Below are 17,938 nucleotides of genomic sequence, written 5' to 3' on the forward strand. Positions count from 1 at the left end.
GATTCAAGTCAGCGCAACTGGCAAAGTGGACCCTCAAGCTCCAAGAACTCCGGCGGGAGATGCCATTCGGCGACAACAGCAGGGCAACCACAAGCGCGAGGCCCCGCAGCCGGCTTCCAGCAGCTGGCAGGTCGCAACAGTTGAAGCCCAGCAACCGGATGGGCAGCCCCCGCCCAAGCAAGAGAAAGGCGGCAAGCCCAACTGGTTGCCGGCCTTCTCCTACGAGCAGACTCTGGATGGACCTTGCAAGTTCCATAGCGGCGCGAAGCCGTCGAATCACACCACCCGGAAGTGCCACTCGCTCACCAGGATCGCCAAGGGAGACGGCCTCCTACCTCCCCCGCCTGCTGGGCAGCCGCCTCCGCCTCCGCCCCAGTAGCCGGCTGTCAGGCCAGTCGGTGCAGTACAAGACGAATACCCTGAAGAACACGGGGCCTACATGGTGTTTACCAGTATGATTGACGATCGACGCAGCAGGCGACAGCAGCGATAAGAGGTGAATGCTGTAGCATCAAAGATGCCAGAGTTCAATCACTAGTTCGAGAAGCCAATCAGCTGGAGCAGGGCTGACCACCCAGAGGTGATGCCGAGTCCGGGCTCTTATGCCTTGGTCTTGGATGCCACCTTTGCTACGGATAGACGAGCTTTAGACAGCTTCAAAACAGCCGGACTGTACAAAGACGGAGGCAGCAGCATCAACATCCTGTACAAAGACACCATGGAGAATTTAGGAATCAAGCAAAGACAGCTTCAGAACAGCCGGACTGTGTTCCATGGCATTGTTCCTGGGCTTTCCTGCTCACCAATCGGCAAGATCCTGATGGACGTCCTCTTTGGAGACAAAGATCACTTCCGCCGAGAGTCAGTTTGGTTTGAGGTGGTGGACCTTGAGAGCCCATACCATGCGCTACTCGGCCGACCCGCCTTGGCCAAGTTCATGGCGGTCCCCCACTACGCCTACCTCAAAATGAAGATGCCCAGTTCCAGGGGAATTCTGACTATAGCCGGCGACTACCGGAAGTCGTCTGCCTGTGCAGCTGAGAGCAGTCGGCTAGCCAAGTCCCTAGTGATCGCAGCCGAGAAGCGGCTCCTGGAGCGGGTTGTGGCGATGGCCGGCAAGCAGCCAGAGGTGTCGCCCAACCCAAAGGAGTCGGAGGCTGAGGGTTCGTTCAAGCCGGCCAAAGAGACAAAGAAGATACCCTTGGATCTAGAGCACCTGGAGAGGTACGCTGTCGTAGGTGCAAACCTCGATAGCAAATAGGTAGGCGAGCTCGTCCATTTCCTCCGTGAGAATCGGGACATCTTCGCATGGTCCCCCAAAGACATGCTAGGTGTACCGACGGAATTCGCCGAGCACAAGTTACATGTCCGATCTGATGTAAAGCCGGTCAGGCAGCCCCTGCGCCGCCTATCAAAAGAGAAGAGAAGAGTTGTCGGAGAAGAGATAGCCCGACTCCTAGCAGTCGGCTTCATTATGGAAGTGTTCTTTCCAGAATGGCTAGCAAATCTGGTCCTGGTACTGAAGAAGAACAAGAAGTGGCAAATGTGTATTGACTACACGAGCCTCAACAAGGCCTGCCCCAAGGACCCGTTTACTCTACCAAGAATTGATCAGGTGATAGACTCCACAGCCGGATGCAAGCTGTTGAGTTTTTTGGATGCATACTCAGGATATCACCAGATCAAGCTGAACCCGGCTGACAGACTGAAGACCGCCTTCATCACACCATTTGGAGCCTTCTGCTACCTCACCATGACGTTCGGCTTGAGGAATGCCGGCGCCACCTTTCAGCGTTGCATGCAGAAGTGCCTCCTCAAGCAGCTCTGCAGGAACGCCCATGTCTACGTGGACGACGTGGTGGTGAAGACGGAAAAGCATGGAACACTGCTGGAAGACCTCAAGGAGACCTTTGAGAACCTGCGCCGATTCCAGATCAAGCTCAACCCCGAGAAGTGTGTCTTCGGAGTACCAGCCGGCTAGCTCCTTGGCTTCCTGGTCTCTGAACGCGGCATAGAATGCAACCCTGTAAAGATCAAGGCCATTGAGAGAATGGAGGTACCTAGCCGACTGCTGGATGTGCAAAAGTTCATTGACTGCTTGGCATCCATCAGCCGATTCATCAGTCGGCTGGGCGAGAAAGCTCTCCCCTTATACCAACTCATGAAGAAGACCACCTTTTTCGAGTGGAACCACAAGGCGGACGAAGCTTTTCTCCAGTTGAAAAAGATGCTGACTACTCCACCAGTTCTGGCGGCTCTGACTCCTAAGGAACCTATGCTCCTGTACATCGCTGCCACCAGCCGGGTAGTCAGCACGGTCATTGTAGTGGAACGCAAGGAGGAAGGCAAGGCGCTACCTGTCCAGAGACCAGTATATTACCTGAGCGAAGTACTGTCGACCTCCAAGCAGAACTACCCCTACTACCAGAAGATGTGCTATGGCGTACACTTTACCGCCAAGAAATTGAAGGCCTACTTTCAAGAGCATCCAATCACTGTTGTCTGCACGGCCCCACTTGCCGAGATCATCGGAAGCCGAGATGCTTCTGGCCGAGTGGCCAAGTGGGCCATAGAGCTGGCTCCTTACACCATCCACTACCAGCCCCGCACCGCCATCAAGTCACAAGCACTGGCCGACTTTCTCGTCGACTGGGCCGAGACCCAGTACCTGCCTCCAGCGCCCGACTCCACCCATTGGCGGATGCATTTCGACGGCTCCAAAATGCGCATCGGCTTGGGAGCCGGCGTCGTCCTCACTTCCCCTAAAGGCGACAAGCTCAAATACGCACTACAAATCCATTTTGCCGCCTCCAACAACGTCGCCGAGTATGAGGCGTTCATTCACGGGCTCCGGCTTGCCAAAGAACTTGGCATTCGCGACTTAGTGGTCCAACAGCCATCTGGCGACTGGGACGCCAAAGATGCGAACATGGCGAGTTACCGTTCCTCATGCAGCAACTCAGCGCGTATTTCGAGGGGTGCGAGTTCCTCCATGTGGCAAGAAACGACAACGACCAAGCAGATGCCTTGGCACGAATCGGCTCTACCCGCCAAGAAATACCATCCGGCGTCGCCCTTCAACGCCTCCTCAAGCCGTCTGTCAAGCCTTCACCAGAATCAGACTCCATCTTTGTGCCGGCTCCTCCCGAAGAAGTCGGATCCGACTCCAGAGCCCCGGCAGACGGTACGGGGGTTTTGGCAGATGGCTCCAAAGCCGGCACGGTCGAGGCCGGCCCAGGGACCGCAGTACCCGGCCCGGGGACTGTGGCGGCGGACTCGAAGACTTCAGAACTCGGCCCAAGAACCGCGCCAGTCGGCCTGGGGACTTCATTAACCCAGCAAGTGGTTGTTGACTCCAACCCACCGCCTCCCAGCCCAACCGCCCTCGTCCAAGTCGCAGTTCTGGCAGTTGAAGAAATAGCAGCACCCTCATGGGCCCAGCCCATCCTCAAATTCTTGGTGAGCAAAGAGTTGCCGACTGATGAGACCTCAGCTCGGCAAGTACAACGCTGAGCGGCAGCCTACACCATAGTCAACAGAGAGCTGGTCAGGCGCAGCGTCACTGGTGTCTACCAGCGCTGCGTAGAGCCAGAGCAAGGCTAAGCAATTCTCAAATACATCCATCAAGGCGAGTGCGGCCACCATGTGGCTTCAAGAGCACTCGTCGCCGAAGCCTTTCGACACGGTTTCTTCTGGTCGACTGCCTTAGAAGAGGACAAGGAATTGGTCCAAAAATGCAAAGGGTGCCGGAAGTTTAGCTCCAGGCCGCACCAGCCGGCTTCTGCACTCAAGACCATCCCCATTGCCTGGCCTTTCGTAGTTTGGGGTCTAGACATGGTGGGACCATTCAAGACAGCACGAGGTGGCTTAACTCACTTGTCGCAGTGGACAAGTTCACCAAGTGGATAGAAGCGAAACCAATCAAGAAACTGAACGGTTCGACTGCTGTGACTTTCATCTCTGATATCACAATTCGGTACGACATACCACACAGCATCATCACCGACAATGGCACAAATTTTGCCAAAGGCGCCCTGGCCCGTTTTTGCGCAACACAGGGCATCCGACTGGACCTAGCGTCCGTCGCCCATCCACAGTCAAACGGCCAGGTGGAGCGAGCAAACGGCCTCATCCTGTCCGGCATCAAGCCCCGGCTGATCGAGCCTCTGGAGCGCTCGGCTGGCTGCTGGCTCGACGAGCTGCCAGCCGTCCTCTGGAGTCTGTGCACGACTCCAAACAAGTCAACCGGCTTCACGCCTTTCTTCCTCGTCTACGATGCCGAAGCCGTCATCCCAACGTACATAGAGTTCGACTCCCCGCGAGTCATCATGTACACCGAGGAGGCAGAAGAAGCACGTCAAGACGGCGTTGACCTGCTGGAAGAGGGCCGGCTGTTGGCACTCAGCCGGTCCAGCATCTACCAGCAGAGCCTGCGCTGATACCACAACAGGAAGTTCAGGCCAAGATCTTTCAAAGAAGGCGACCTAGTGCTCCGGCTGATCCATCGAACAGCCGGCTAGCACAAGTTGTCGGCACCTTGGGAAGGCCCTTTCATCATCAGCAAAGTGCTGGGCAACGACTCCTACTACCTGATTGACGCTCAGAAATCCCGATCACGTAAAAGGGACGACTCCGGCAAAGAGACAGAGCGGCCATGGAATGCAAATCTCCTCCGAAGATTTTACAGTTGATGCAGTATGTACCATGCTACCTTTTGTATTAAAGTACCAAGACTTCGGGCCCCCCGAGACGAGCTCGGGGACTGCCCTCTTTTGTCTGTATGATAAAAATTATGCCTACAAATATGTTACTCTTTGTTATCCCGCTTGGCACCGGGATCGACAAGTCGGCCCGATGACTTGTCGCCTTGCACTATGAAATGCTTCCTGCAGCCGAACAAGTAGTGTGTAACGCCTAAACCGTCTCCTGTCAAAAGCCGCAGCTTGCAGAGCGACTGTACGGTGGGCAGGAGTAAGGTAGAATGGGTGTTCGCATGAAAAATGGCTAAGGACTCAAAGCATAAAACATAGCTCAAGACGGCTTCCAGCCTTTTTTCACAAACCGACTCTTGAATAGTCGGATTGCCGCCTTCTATTCAACTTTCTCAAAAACTCTTTAAAACGGCTAAGTACTTGCCTTCCCAAAGTAGCCAAACATTTGATCCAACGGCAGTCCGCAGAGCGGCTGTCCGATTGGCAAGGCGGGCAACTAAGGGAAAGCGGCAAAGGAAAAAAGCCAAAAGAGCAATGAGCAAGAAAAGATAGAATTCGGATAAATATTTACATAACATAGGCCCTTGGCCGAATCTTCGAGCAGAAGTTCAAAATACACCCCGCGGGTGGAATTGTGCAAATTAACAAGTTCTTCAAAGACCACTAAAGCAGATAAAATAAAGATAAGGCGGCAGCTTAGGAAGCAGCAGACGGATTCGGAGGGTCGGAGGAGGCGGCAGCGTCAGGCGTTGGGGCGGCCGGCTGGGCAGTCTCGGCTTGACCGTTTGTTCCGTCTTCTGGCGCTTCTGTCTCGCCTCCATCCTCCGCCTCGCCTCCGTCCTCCGCCTCGCCTTCCTCCTCGACGCTGGAGCTGATCACCTCCGCCGAGTCCTCGCCGTAGTCTGGGTTCATCCCAAACCACTCTGGTGGTACCTCCTCGCCGTCTTCAGACCGCTCGGGGACGAAGATGCTGGTGTCGGTGTACTCAGTGATCGCCGCGGCATGCTTGACGAGGGCGTCTTCCGCGGCTGCCAGCTCCGGCTGGGCCTCTGACCGGAGGGTGGCCAGCCGGTCTAGATCCAGCCCCGGATACCACGCCTTGACGAACTCCAAGGCCCGGCGCGCTCCAGCTCGGGCCGAGGAACCCTTCCAGGCCTCAAGACGACCAGCCGCGACCTCTAGCCAGTCGAAAGTCAGGTTGGGGGTGCGCGGAGCCTGCATGTCCGGCCACAAGGCGGCAATCGCGTGGGCGCCGACACATTGAAGCCGGCGCAGCATCCGGTGAGTCGGCCGAAGGCGAGCCTCGATGCTCAGGATATGCTCATTAAGGGTTCGGGGGGCGTCGGCGGCGATCTTTGCACCTTCCGCCCACCGACCTTCACGGTCAGCCTCGATGGCTTGGATGGCATCCTGTGAGTGCCCAGGGAAGAAGTCTGCCAAGACAGAAGAAACGAAGAAGCAAGTCAAAAACCAGGAGTCGGCACGACTTAGAATCAGCAGCTCGAAGAAAGAAAGTAAAGAAACTCACCATCAACGATGTCTTCAATCTCATGGAAGCCGGAGGCCAGAATCGCCTCCTTGTCAGTCCAGGAGGAGCGCTCGCTCGCGAACTCGGCCAGGAGGGCGGTTTTCGCCTCCTCCGCCTCCTTCTGCGTCTTCGCAAGCAGCCCCCTCTGCTTTGCCAATTGAGTGGTCAGCAGATCGCGCTCTGTGGCGAGCTTGCTGCACTCCTCCCCCTTGGCGCGCAACGCGGAGTTGGCGTCGCTCAGCTGCTGTTGAAGAACAGCGTTGGCTTCTGAAGAGAAGGAAGAAAGAAGGCGTTAAGTCATCAATAAAGAAGGTCGCCGGGGAGATCCGGCCCGACTGCTCAGTAGTCGGCCCGAATCTCGGGGACTACAGCCCGCGGGTGCGCCAGCAGAAAGAAGAAAAAAGGACTTACTCCGGCTCTCCGACAAGTCGGCGGTTCGCTTACCCAGCTCTTCAACATTACCGTTGAAGGCAGTAACGCGGAGGTTGTGGTAGTCCTGCGACAAGTGTTTCAGACAAAAGTTAGTACCCGGAGCTCACCAATTCGAGTTCTGGGCTGCCTGCTCAGCAGCCGGCCCGAAACTCGGGGACTACACCCAGTGGGTGCGCTGGCGCGCCCCCACAGAGAGGAACAAGAAAACAAGGACCAAAGAAAAAACATACCCGGACGGCTGCCCGCGATGCCAGGTATGACTTGGTGCAGTTCTGGAGGGCGTCGCCCTCAGCTCGAACGTCCAGAAGAGCCTGGTTCAGCGGCCCTGTGCCGCCTCCTCGCACCCACCCAATGGGCGCAGCGCTTGTCGCTTCGGCGTCTGGGATCGCAGAGCTAGCGGTGCCGGCCTCCAGGGGGCGGGGTGCCGAAGTCGCCTTCTCCAGACGGCGGCGCGTTGGCGAGCCAATTTGGAGGAGTAGCCTCGCCACGGCCTCATCTTCGGCCGGCGGCACCAGAGGGTCCGCTAGCTGTTTACCTTGCGTGCTCCCAGACGGCGGCAGAGGCGGCGGCGGAACGATCACGTCCGGCGTGGAGGATTCGCCGCCTTCCCTCTCCATGATGGGGTTCTCGCCGCCGGCTTCCCCAGTCTGCCCCGTGAATTCCGGAGGCGGCGGCGCAGAGTTCAGCGGGGTGACGAACACCGCCATTTGGCGGTGCGCGGCCTCCTCAGCCTGCCGCTTCGTCGCGACGATGGCTTCGGCCTCGGCCAGTTTCTTCTTGGCGGAGGCCTTCGCCTTATCGGCCTCCACCTTCTCCAGGCGGGCGGCCTCTTCCTCATTGCGCTTCTCCTGCGCATTCCGCTCCGTCGCCTCCCGGAGGTCAGCAACGGGGTCAATCCGCCGAGTGGTGGCGAACGTCTCCGCTGACCCAGTGACGGAGGCGGCGGCAACCCTCTCAAGAGTGAGGGGAGCCCTGAAGCAAGGGAAGCAATTAAAAGACTCAGACAAAGCCACAAAGAAAGAATAAAGCGTTGAGACGGAATACTCACGGGAGACCAGTGGCGGCTTCTTCACTTCCTTACGGAAGCGGATGGCCTTTGCAGCCACCTCATCCCGCCGGGTCGCCGCAGCCGAACCCTTGGGCTTCTTCGGCCGACTGCCGAACAAGGTCGGCACGGCCCTACGCTTCTTCCCGCCGCTTGGAGCACCCGGCACGGCAGAAGAGCTCGCGCCAGGCAGGCTGGCTCCTGCCGATGGCGGGGGGCGACTTCTCCCTCGGCCTCGTCGTCAGGCCAGTCGGCGAAAGTGGCCGAAAGCCTGGAGCCGCCTGCTGCTCCTCCTCCTCCCTCCACGTCGTCCTCCAAAGCCGCCGCTTCCAGATCGGGGTCATCGACGTCGCTCTCTGCCCGGTCGGCAAGGAACTCGCGGGCCGGCCCCGTGGTGCCGGCTGGTGGATGGAGGAGGGGATTCTGACCAAAGCCGACTGGTCAGGCCGCACAAAACAAACTCGGCAACAAAGAAGACAATCCAAAGAAAGAAAGAAAAGGCAACTCACTACGGGCGGGGGGTTGGCGCAGGAGTACGGCTCCTTGCCGAACCGCCAATCCTCCAGGAGCTTGCTGTCCGAGAGGTAGTTCGCCATGTAGGCCACCTCCTCGTGAGGCATGTCCTTGGTGCACATCCGACTCGGGTCACGGTGCCTGCTCATTTGGCATATCATGTGAGGGCGACCTTGGAGCGGGAGAACTCGACGGGCCACGAAGGCGGCTAGCAGGTCTGGACCAGTCAAGCCCTCCGACTGCGTCACCACTCGGAGTCGCGTGACAGCGCCGGCTCCTGCAGGCGTCAGCGACTTGGCCCGGTACGACCAGTTGGGCGGTCTCCCAGCCGGCGGGCCGGCTTTGTAAGCCGGCAGGTTGACCCAGTCGCCCCTCGCGGAGACGCTCCTGACGTAGAAGTACGATCGCTGCCACATCTTCACCGACTTTCTCATCGAGATGGTGGGGAAGGGGTTGTCGGCCCCCAACCTTTGCACGGTGATGAAAGCGCCGCATTGAGCCGGCACGCCTGCAGCCTGGGTGCCGAGCTTGGATAAGAAGAACTCCCCCCAGAGCTCGAGGGTGGGGAGGACTCCGAGGAAGCCTTCGCACAAGGCCACGAAGGCGGACAGCAGCACGACCGTGTTGGGCGTGAGGTGGTGCGGCTAGAGGCCGTAGAACTCCAGAAAAGAGCGGAAGAAGCTGCTCGCCGGCAGCCCCAACCCGCGCAGGCAGTGCGAGCGGAAGATGACCCGCTCGCCCTCCTGCGGCGCGGGGGAAATCTCCCCCCTCGGCGCAAGACGCACCCGCACGTAATCTTCGCCGGGGAGCCGACGAGTCTTGCGGAGGAACTCGATGTGGTCGTCGTGAACTTCTGAGCCGTCCCAGGTGCCGGAGCGCACCGGGGGAGACGCGGCGGCAGAAGAAGAACTCATCGTGAGCTGATCGCCGCGGCGTTCGTCGAAGCTTGGGCGCGCGGCGGAGCGAAGAAGGAGAAGAAGGAGAGGAGCAAGGAGTAGTGAGAAGGAGGGGCGCGCGTGCTCTGCCACGCCCCCTCTTTCCCCTACATATAGCCTCATGGGCTGCGAAGCCGAGGGGGCGGTCGTGGGATTTACTGCACCCACGACCCCACGACCCACACGTTTCCATGACAAAGTTACTACGCGCAGTAACTTCACAAGAATCCCAACCGTCCGCTCGGGCCACAGCGGATCCACTCGAGTGCCGAGGCACGGTAATGGCGGGCCCCCCACCTGCGGGCCTGTCCTGTCATGCACGTAGGCTAGCAGACTGGCCCGGCCACGCGTTGCCACGTGACAGGCCCGGAACAGGCGGCGGCCTGGATGCTTAGCCAACACGCTTCTTGGATCCCGCCATGATGTTTGAAATGCTGTGCAAGCCAGAGTTGGGCGGGTCCGACTCCTTCTAGTCGGCCCGGCGGAAGTCAAGCAAGAACCATGTGTCGAGCACCCAGAAAGAGAAACTGTTGAGGCTTCTCGGCCGATCGTCCGTGGCGCCTCACCAGCTGCGGGGACCACTGTCGGAGTAATGGAACACGGATAGGCAAACCCGAGCCCTAGAACCTTTCAAAACATCGGGGCAGGCTGTGCCCCTCAAGACCCCAGGACGAAGAGCCGCCTTCTGAGAAGTCGGCGGCAAGGCGGCCGACTGCCCACTCGCGGCCGAGTCCCAAGGACGACTTTGGGATAAGCCGACTCCTGACTGGCGACTTCCAGAGAAGCCGGCTTTGGGGAGTCGGCCCGCGACTCCAACGAACCCATATCCTCATCGGGAGGGACAGGACCGGGGAGTGTCTACAGTAAAGCCCGCTCCCGCCCCTTACCAAGGGCAGGCAAGGCCACAGCACGCCGTACCCGGGGAGATCTCCATGCGGCGTGGCACTGTTGCCGTGCCGGCCCTGACATCAGCGCCGAAGGACCGAATCCTGCGCCCACGACGGCTTGTCTGTACGACCCTGGGGCGGCAGGTCCCACCAGTCAGTGGGATCCCAGGAGACGGCAAGCGCGCCACCAGTCGGCCCCCGGAGTCGGCCAGACCCTTCCCCGGGGCCCACGCGCCATTAATCAGATGTGACGGAGAGTGGCAATAGTGATCGCCTGCCAGGCGGCGGGGCTGTTGCCACGACTCCATGATCAAGCCCGCATCATCAGAAGCACGGCTACAGTAATCAGCAGCCGGCAAGACCCGCCCGCGGCGGACGCGGCCTATCGGCTCCATACCTGGCCGTTCGGCGGGGCCCAGTAGTCGGCGGAGAAGACGGAGGCCAGAGGCACTGACGGCTAGGCCCGCATACAGCCGGATTACCATTGTACCCCCGGGGTGTAGGCCTATATAAACCCCCCAGGGCACCCATGCAAAGGGTTGGAATCCATTAGCTCTAGACCAGATCATATAGGAGGGAGAGAGCTAGCCTTGCCCTCTCCTACCTCTAGGAAACAACTCAAGGAGCAATCGTGTAAACACTTTGCCATAATGGTCATGCGGAGACCCCGCAGAGCAGCAGTAGGGGTGTTATCTCCCTGGAGAGCCCTAAAGCTGGGCAAGATTCGCCGGCGTGCATGTCTACGCCTCATCCCGTTTCCAGGCACCAGCGACGTTCTACTCGCCCCCACCATGATAAGCCATCCTTTGGCATATGTCGCACCCAACCCCCGACACACTGTAAGAGTTCGCACAACTTAATAAACTATGCTAGAGCCCATAATAGCTTGTGGCTGCACACGGAAGTTTCTAGCATGAATAATCTCATGATCCCTTTGAGCCTGGGTGGCGGTCCATAACGAAAAACAGGCAATCGCTGGAATACCCAGGTGCCTCAATCCACCCAGATGTGTATTTAAGTTACCACCTTAGATAAACCATTAATTAACAATCTCACATCTGTCATAGATACACTCACCCAATCCACGTCTACTAGCATAGCATGGCATAATAAGCAAACGTGGAAGTAACTCCCAAAGGTTTGATAATATCAGGTAATATGTACTACCTCAACTACTTCCCAAAGCCACAATTTAATTAGATCCTAATCATGCAATGTGTGTGGATTGATCTAATGCAATAAAACTGGGTAGTGGGAAAGCATGATCAAAGTGTTACTTGCCTTGCTGATGATCCGGGAAACCTAGCGATTCAAAGTAGCAAGCGGCGCACTCCGGCTACTCTATCGCAAACAAACAAGCATACAATAGGTACTCAACTAATGCACAGGTAAAACTCAAATAAGAGATCTAACCAGAAAGTTTAACTTAAGAACTCCGGTTGGCAAAAAGGATCAAATCGAACGAAACAACGAAAGACAAACGGCAAAAGAAACAGGCTTCGTTTACTAATCTGGATCTAGGGCAATTTTTACAGTGGCAAAAACTTGTTTGAGTTGGTTAAACGGAAAGAGGGTTTCGAGACGAAACTCCAGGCACTTGAATAGCGTGATTCCGATAAACGAGCGAAAAGTTAGACTAAAACGAAAATCGGATCAGAAATCGTGATCAGAAAAATCGCGGATTTAATCCGAGAAAAAGAAAAACGACGAACGTTCGTTAAAACGAACGAACGGATGAACGCTCGCTAAATAAATAAACCAGAAAAACCGATCTATTTAAAAAAACAAAACCAAAAAAACCAAACAAAACCGTCAGAAAACCGATCGGTTTTCTAAAAAAACCGGCGGTGAAAACTACCTCCGGCGGCGGCGGCGAGGCGGCGCGGCGGCGGTCCGGCGGCGGCGGCGAGCGGCGCGGCGCAGGCGGCGGGGCGGCGTGGGGCGGCGGCGGCGCGGCTCGGACGGCAGCGGCGGCGAGGCCTAGGGCTGGCCTCGGGGCCTCGTGCGCTATTTGATGGCCGGCCGGGCCAAGTGTCCTAGTCGGACACGGCCCGGTTAGGTCGGTTCATTTTTTTAATAATTACGCTCGGAAAAAAACAAAAGGAATACTAAGCGCACTCCAAAAATCCCAAAATAAATTTTCCTCGGCTTCTAAAATCAAGCCACACAGGATGAACATTTATTTGGGGCCTAAATGCAATTTTGAAAAACGCGCATTTTTCCCTAATACAAATAAAATAGCAAATAAAACCAAAGAAAAATCCTATTTGATTTTTTAATTAAATCCTTAATATTTCTTTATTTTGGGAAAGTCATTTTATTCCCTCTCTCATATTTTTGTAATAGAAATAATTGAAGATAAAATAAATAAAATCAAATGATCCTATTTTTTCAAAATTTGAGAAAACTCTCTCCAAGGGTCCTTGAGTTGCGTAGAATTGCTAGGATCAACCAGAATGCAACAAAATATGATATGCAATAATGACCTAGTGTATAACATTCCAAATTGAAAATTTGGGATGTTACAATAGCACACTAAGTGTTCCTCCGGTATTTGGGAGTTGCATAATCTCATAGTCATATGAACATGTATAAGTTATGGAGAAAGCAATAGCAGTAAACTAAATGATCATAGTGCTAAGCTAACAGATGGGTCTAGTCCATCACATTATTCTCTAATGATGTGATCTCGTTCATCAAATAACAACACATGTCTATGGCTAGGAAACTTAACCATATTTGATTAACGAGCTAGTCTAGTAGAGGCATACTAGGGACACTCTGTTTGTCTATGTATTCACACATATACTAAGTTTCTGGTTAATACAATTCTAGCATGAATAATAAACATTTATCATGATATAAGGAAATATAGATAACAATTTTATTATTGGCTCTAGGGCATATTTCCTTCAGCCGGTGCCCCCACGTCGTGTTGCTCTCATTCGCCCCCGCTACTGCAGCCGCCCGGGGCTGCTCATGCACACACGCCACCCGGGTTCCGCTAGCCCCTGCCGCTGCTCCTGCCAGCAGCTCGCGCGCGCCCACCGCTCCTGGCCGCCACCAGCGCGCCAGCCATCCTCACGCACGGACTCACCTGGCCCGCGCTCGCTCGCCGCCACTGCTGCCTTCTCTGCTCGACGTCGGCGCCGCCTCAGGCCGCCCAAGCTGGTGCCACGGACATCCCTAGGCACGACTCGTCGCCCCCAATCAAACGCGCCCTTCTACGCATCATATGGATGCCGCGGGGCGAATCACGCCCGACTCCAGCGTAGATCCGCCATGGGAGAGGCTTGCCAGAGCCCTCTCCAGCGCCACACCGAGGTGGCCGGCCTGGCCCCCCATGGGTCGCTGATGGGTGGCCCCGCTGGCCATTTGACCAGTTGACCGAGGTCAACTCTGACTAGGCAGCCCCAGTCACTGACTGGTGGGCCCCGCCCCTAATTCTAATTAAATTAGTTAATTTAATCTAACTAGTCACTAACAGGTGGCCCCGGGGTTTAATTAACTAGGTTTATTAGATTAGTTTTAACTCTCTTTAAACCAATTGCCTATGACAGGTGGATCCCCCATGTCAGTTTTGACCAGTCAATGTCCCGTTGACTACTGACGTCACCCTGACCTCATGCTGATGTCATAATTCTGTTTTTGAATTAATTTAAATAATAAAAATTTCAGAAAATTACTTAAAACTTTGAAAAATCATATAAAATAATCCACAACTCGGATGAAAAAGTTTTATACATGAAAGTTGCTCAGAACAGTGAGACAAATCCGGATACGCTCTCCGTTCATCTACCACATGCCCCTAGCATAGCGAACATGCAAGCTTCCCCCTACGTTTCGTCTGTCCAAAGATGCCAAACTTCGGGAAAACATTCCCGGATGTTTCCCCCCTTCGTCGGTATCGTGTAGCGTTGTGTTAGAACACCCATAGCTATATGTGTCTCGTCTTGTCATGCATAGTATTGCATTTGTTTGCTCTGTATTTACTGTTTCTTCCCCCTCTTCTTCTCCGGTAGACCCCGAGACCACTGCTAATGCCGCTGTGATCGACTACCTCGACGACGACCCCTCCTTCTCGTCTGAGCAACCAGGCAAGTCCCCCCCTTTGGTCATCCCGATATCGCCCATTCCAGTCTCTCATGCTTGCATTAGATTTTGCTACTATAATTGATTGCTCCTATTCTGATACAAAGCCTGCTTTTATAACATGCTTATTGTTACCTACCTGCTTAGACTAAATTGCTTAGTATAGGTTGGTTAGTTATCCATCAATAACCCCCCACCTTGTCCTTGTTTCCCCTGCTTCATCATCGACGACTCGACAAACGTGATCCACGACCAGAGCCCGACACCTCACATCACATCATGCCCCTTTTGTTGCTCGACTCTGTAGAGCTACTATCGAGTGCTGAGGGTGATACCTCGAAACACACTCCTGATGATAATTCTATTGTGTAGCTATTCGGTCGTGGTCATCGAGGGTGATTCCTCCTTGACCACTCCCGATATGACTATGTCATGCAACCCCTCAAGTGTGAACCTCGAGGGTGGTTCCTCTTACGTTCAACTTGCTGATTACATCGAGTGGAATCCACCGAGGGTGATTCCTCGGGTTTTCCCCTTTTATGTTTTGGACACACGGTTACCTTGACTTTACTTGAGACCATTGTTGAAGTCGGGTTGGCCCTGAGGGGTACCCGCGAGTTGTTCTGAAAGTCGGGTGGGCCCGTAGATCGCTTGCAAGTTTTGTACGAGGCACGGCTGGGCATTTTGGGCCCATGCCGTAAGTCCATGAGATGGGGTGACGGGTCACCTTATCGTGAGTCTCTGCTCGTCTCCGCGAGCCCCCAATGCACTAACATGTTTGGGTATTTGTTCTGAGTTGGCCTCTGGCCTTTACGCACTAACCACCACGCGAGAATAGTTATGGGCCTCGATGTCGTAGTGATAACCCACAAGTATAGGGGATCGCAACAGTTTTCGAGGGTAAAGTATTCAACCCAAATTTATAGATTCGACACAAGGAGAGCCAAAGAATATTTGAAGGTATTAGCAGCTGAGTTGTCAATTCAACCACACCTGGAGATTAATTATCTGCAACAAAGTGATCAGTAGCAAAGTAGTTTGATAGTTTTGATAGTAGTGACAGTATCAACAGTAACAGTAACAGTGATAGCAGTAATTTTGTAGCAAGTGTTACAGTGATGATAGCAATAGTAACTTAGCAGAAACAATATGGAGAAGTTCGTAGGCATTGGATGAGTGACTTGTTGGATGATATTCATCATGTGATAGTTATAACCTAGGGCAATTCCGCACTAGCTCCAGTTCATCGATATAATGTAGGCATGTATTCCGTAAATAGTCATACGTGCTTTATTAAAAGAACTTGCATGACATCTTTTGTCCTAACCTACCGTGACAGCGGGGTCCATATTGGAAACTAAGGGATATTAAGGCCTCCTTTTAATAGAGAACCGGAACAGAGCATTAACACATAGTTAATACATGAACTCCTCAAACTACGGTAATCACCGGAAGAAGTCCCGGTTATTGTCACTCCGGGGTTACCGGATCATAACACGTAGTAGGTGACTATAACTTCCAAGATCGGATGTAGAACATGGATATAATGATGATAACATAAACGGTTCAGATATGAAATCATGGCACCCAGGCCCAAAGTGACAAGCATTAAGCATGGCAAAGTCATAGCAACATCAATCAAAGAACATAGTGAATACTAGGGATCAAGCCCTAAGAAAACTAACTTGATTACATGATGAATTTCATCCAACTCCTCACCGACCAGCGAGCCTACGAAGGAATTACTCACTCCCGGTGGGGAGCATCATGGAATTGGCGATGGAGAAGAGTTGGTGATGACGAAGAACGAAGACCCCCCTCCCCTCTCCGAAGCCCCAAACGGACTTGGCGGCGGCTCCATCTCATGGATTGCGATAATTTTTTCTCCCTGATTTTTTATGCGAAAATAGGATTTTATAGCGTTGGTTTCAGGGTCTACGGGGCCACCAGGTGGGGACAACCCACCTGGGCGCGCCAGGAGAGGTGGGCGTGCCCTGGTGGGTTGTGCCCACCCAGGTGCCCCTCTCTGGCAGGTCTTGTCTCCAGAAATTCTTATATATTATATAAAAATTCCTCGCAATGATTCGTTCCATTTCGAGAACTTTTATTTCTGCACAAAAACAACACCATGGTAGTTCTGCTGAAAACCGTGTCAGTCTGGGGTTAGTTTCATTAAAAACATGCAAATTAGAGTCCAAAACAAGAGAAAAAGCATTAGGAAAAGTAGATACGTTGGAGACGTATCAACTCCCTGATAACCCACAAGTATAGGGGATCGCAATAGTTTTCGAGGGTAAAGTATTCAACCCAAATTTATTGATTCGGCACTAGGGGAGCCGAAGAATACTCTCAAGTATTAGCAGCTGAGTTGTCAATTCAACCACATCTGGAAACTTAGTATCTGCAGCAAAGTATTTAGTAGCAAAATAATATGATAGTAGTGGCAACGGTAACAAAAGGTAACGGTAGTAAAAGCAATGTTTTTGGTATTTTGTAGTGATGATAGCAATAGCAACGGGAAAGTAAATAAGCGAAGAACAATATATGGAAAGCTCGTAGGCAATGGATCGGTGATAGAGAATTATGCCGGATGCGGTTCATCATGTAACAGTCATAACCTAGGGTGACACAGAACTAGCTCCAGTTCGTCAATGTAATGTAGGCATGTATTCCGAAGATAGTCATACGTGCTTATGGAAAAGAACTTGCATGCCATCTTTTGTCCTACCCTCCCGTGGCAGCGGGGTCCTTACGGAAACTAGGGGATATTAAGGCCTCCTTTTAATAGAGAACTGGAACAAAGCATTAACACATAGTGAATACATGAACTCCTCAAACTACGGTCATCACCGGTAAGTATCCCGATTATTGTCACTTCGGGGTTAATGGATCATAACACATAATAGGTGACTATAGACTTGCAAGATAGTATCAAGAACTCTCATATATTGATGAAAACATAATAGGTTCAGATCTGAAATCATGGCACTCGGGCCCTAGTGACAAGCATTAAGCATAACAAAGTCATAGCAACATCAATCTCAGAACACAGTGGACACTAGGGATCAAACCCTAACAAAACTACCTCGATTACATGATAGATCCCATCCAACCCATCATCTTCCAGCAAGCCTACGAAGGAATTACTCACGCACGGCGGTGAGCATCATGAAATTGGTGATGGAGGATGGTTGATGATGACGATGGCGATGGATTCCCCTCTCTGGAGCCCCGAACGGACTCCAGATCAGCCCTCCTGAGAGGTTTTATGTCTTGGCGGCGGCTCCGTATCATAAAACGCGATGATTTCTTCTCTCTTATTTTTTTTCTCCCCGAAACACAATATATGGAGTTGGAGTTGGAGTCGGAGAGGCAACAGGGGGCCCATGAGGTAGGGGGGCGCGCCCCCACCCTCGTGGACAGGTGGGGGGCCCCCTGGCCTTCATCTTTTGCAGGTATTTTTCATATTTTCTGAAAAGTTGCTCCGTGAAGTTTGAGGTCATTCCGAGAACGTTTGTTCCTGCACATAAATAACACCATGGTAATTCTGCTGAAAACAGCGTCAGTCTGGGTTAGTTCCATTCAAATCGTGCAAGTTAGAGTCCAAAACAAGGGCAAAAGTGTTTCGAAAAGTAGATACGTTGGAGACGTATCAACTCCCCCAAGCTTAAACCTTTGCTTGTCCTCAAGCAATTCAGTTGACAAACTGAAAGTGGTAAACAAAAAATTTTACAAACTCTGTTTGCTCTTGTTGTTGTAAATATGTAAAGCCAACATTCAAGTTTTCAGCAAAG

The sequence above is a fragment of the Triticum urartu genome, chromosome 7A (genome assembly GCF_056163025.1).
Source record: "Triticum urartu cultivar PI428250 chromosome 7A, HENAU_Tu73, whole genome shotgun sequence".
Classification (NCBI taxonomy): domain Eukaryota; kingdom Viridiplantae; phylum Streptophyta; class Magnoliopsida; order Poales; family Poaceae; genus Triticum; species Triticum urartu.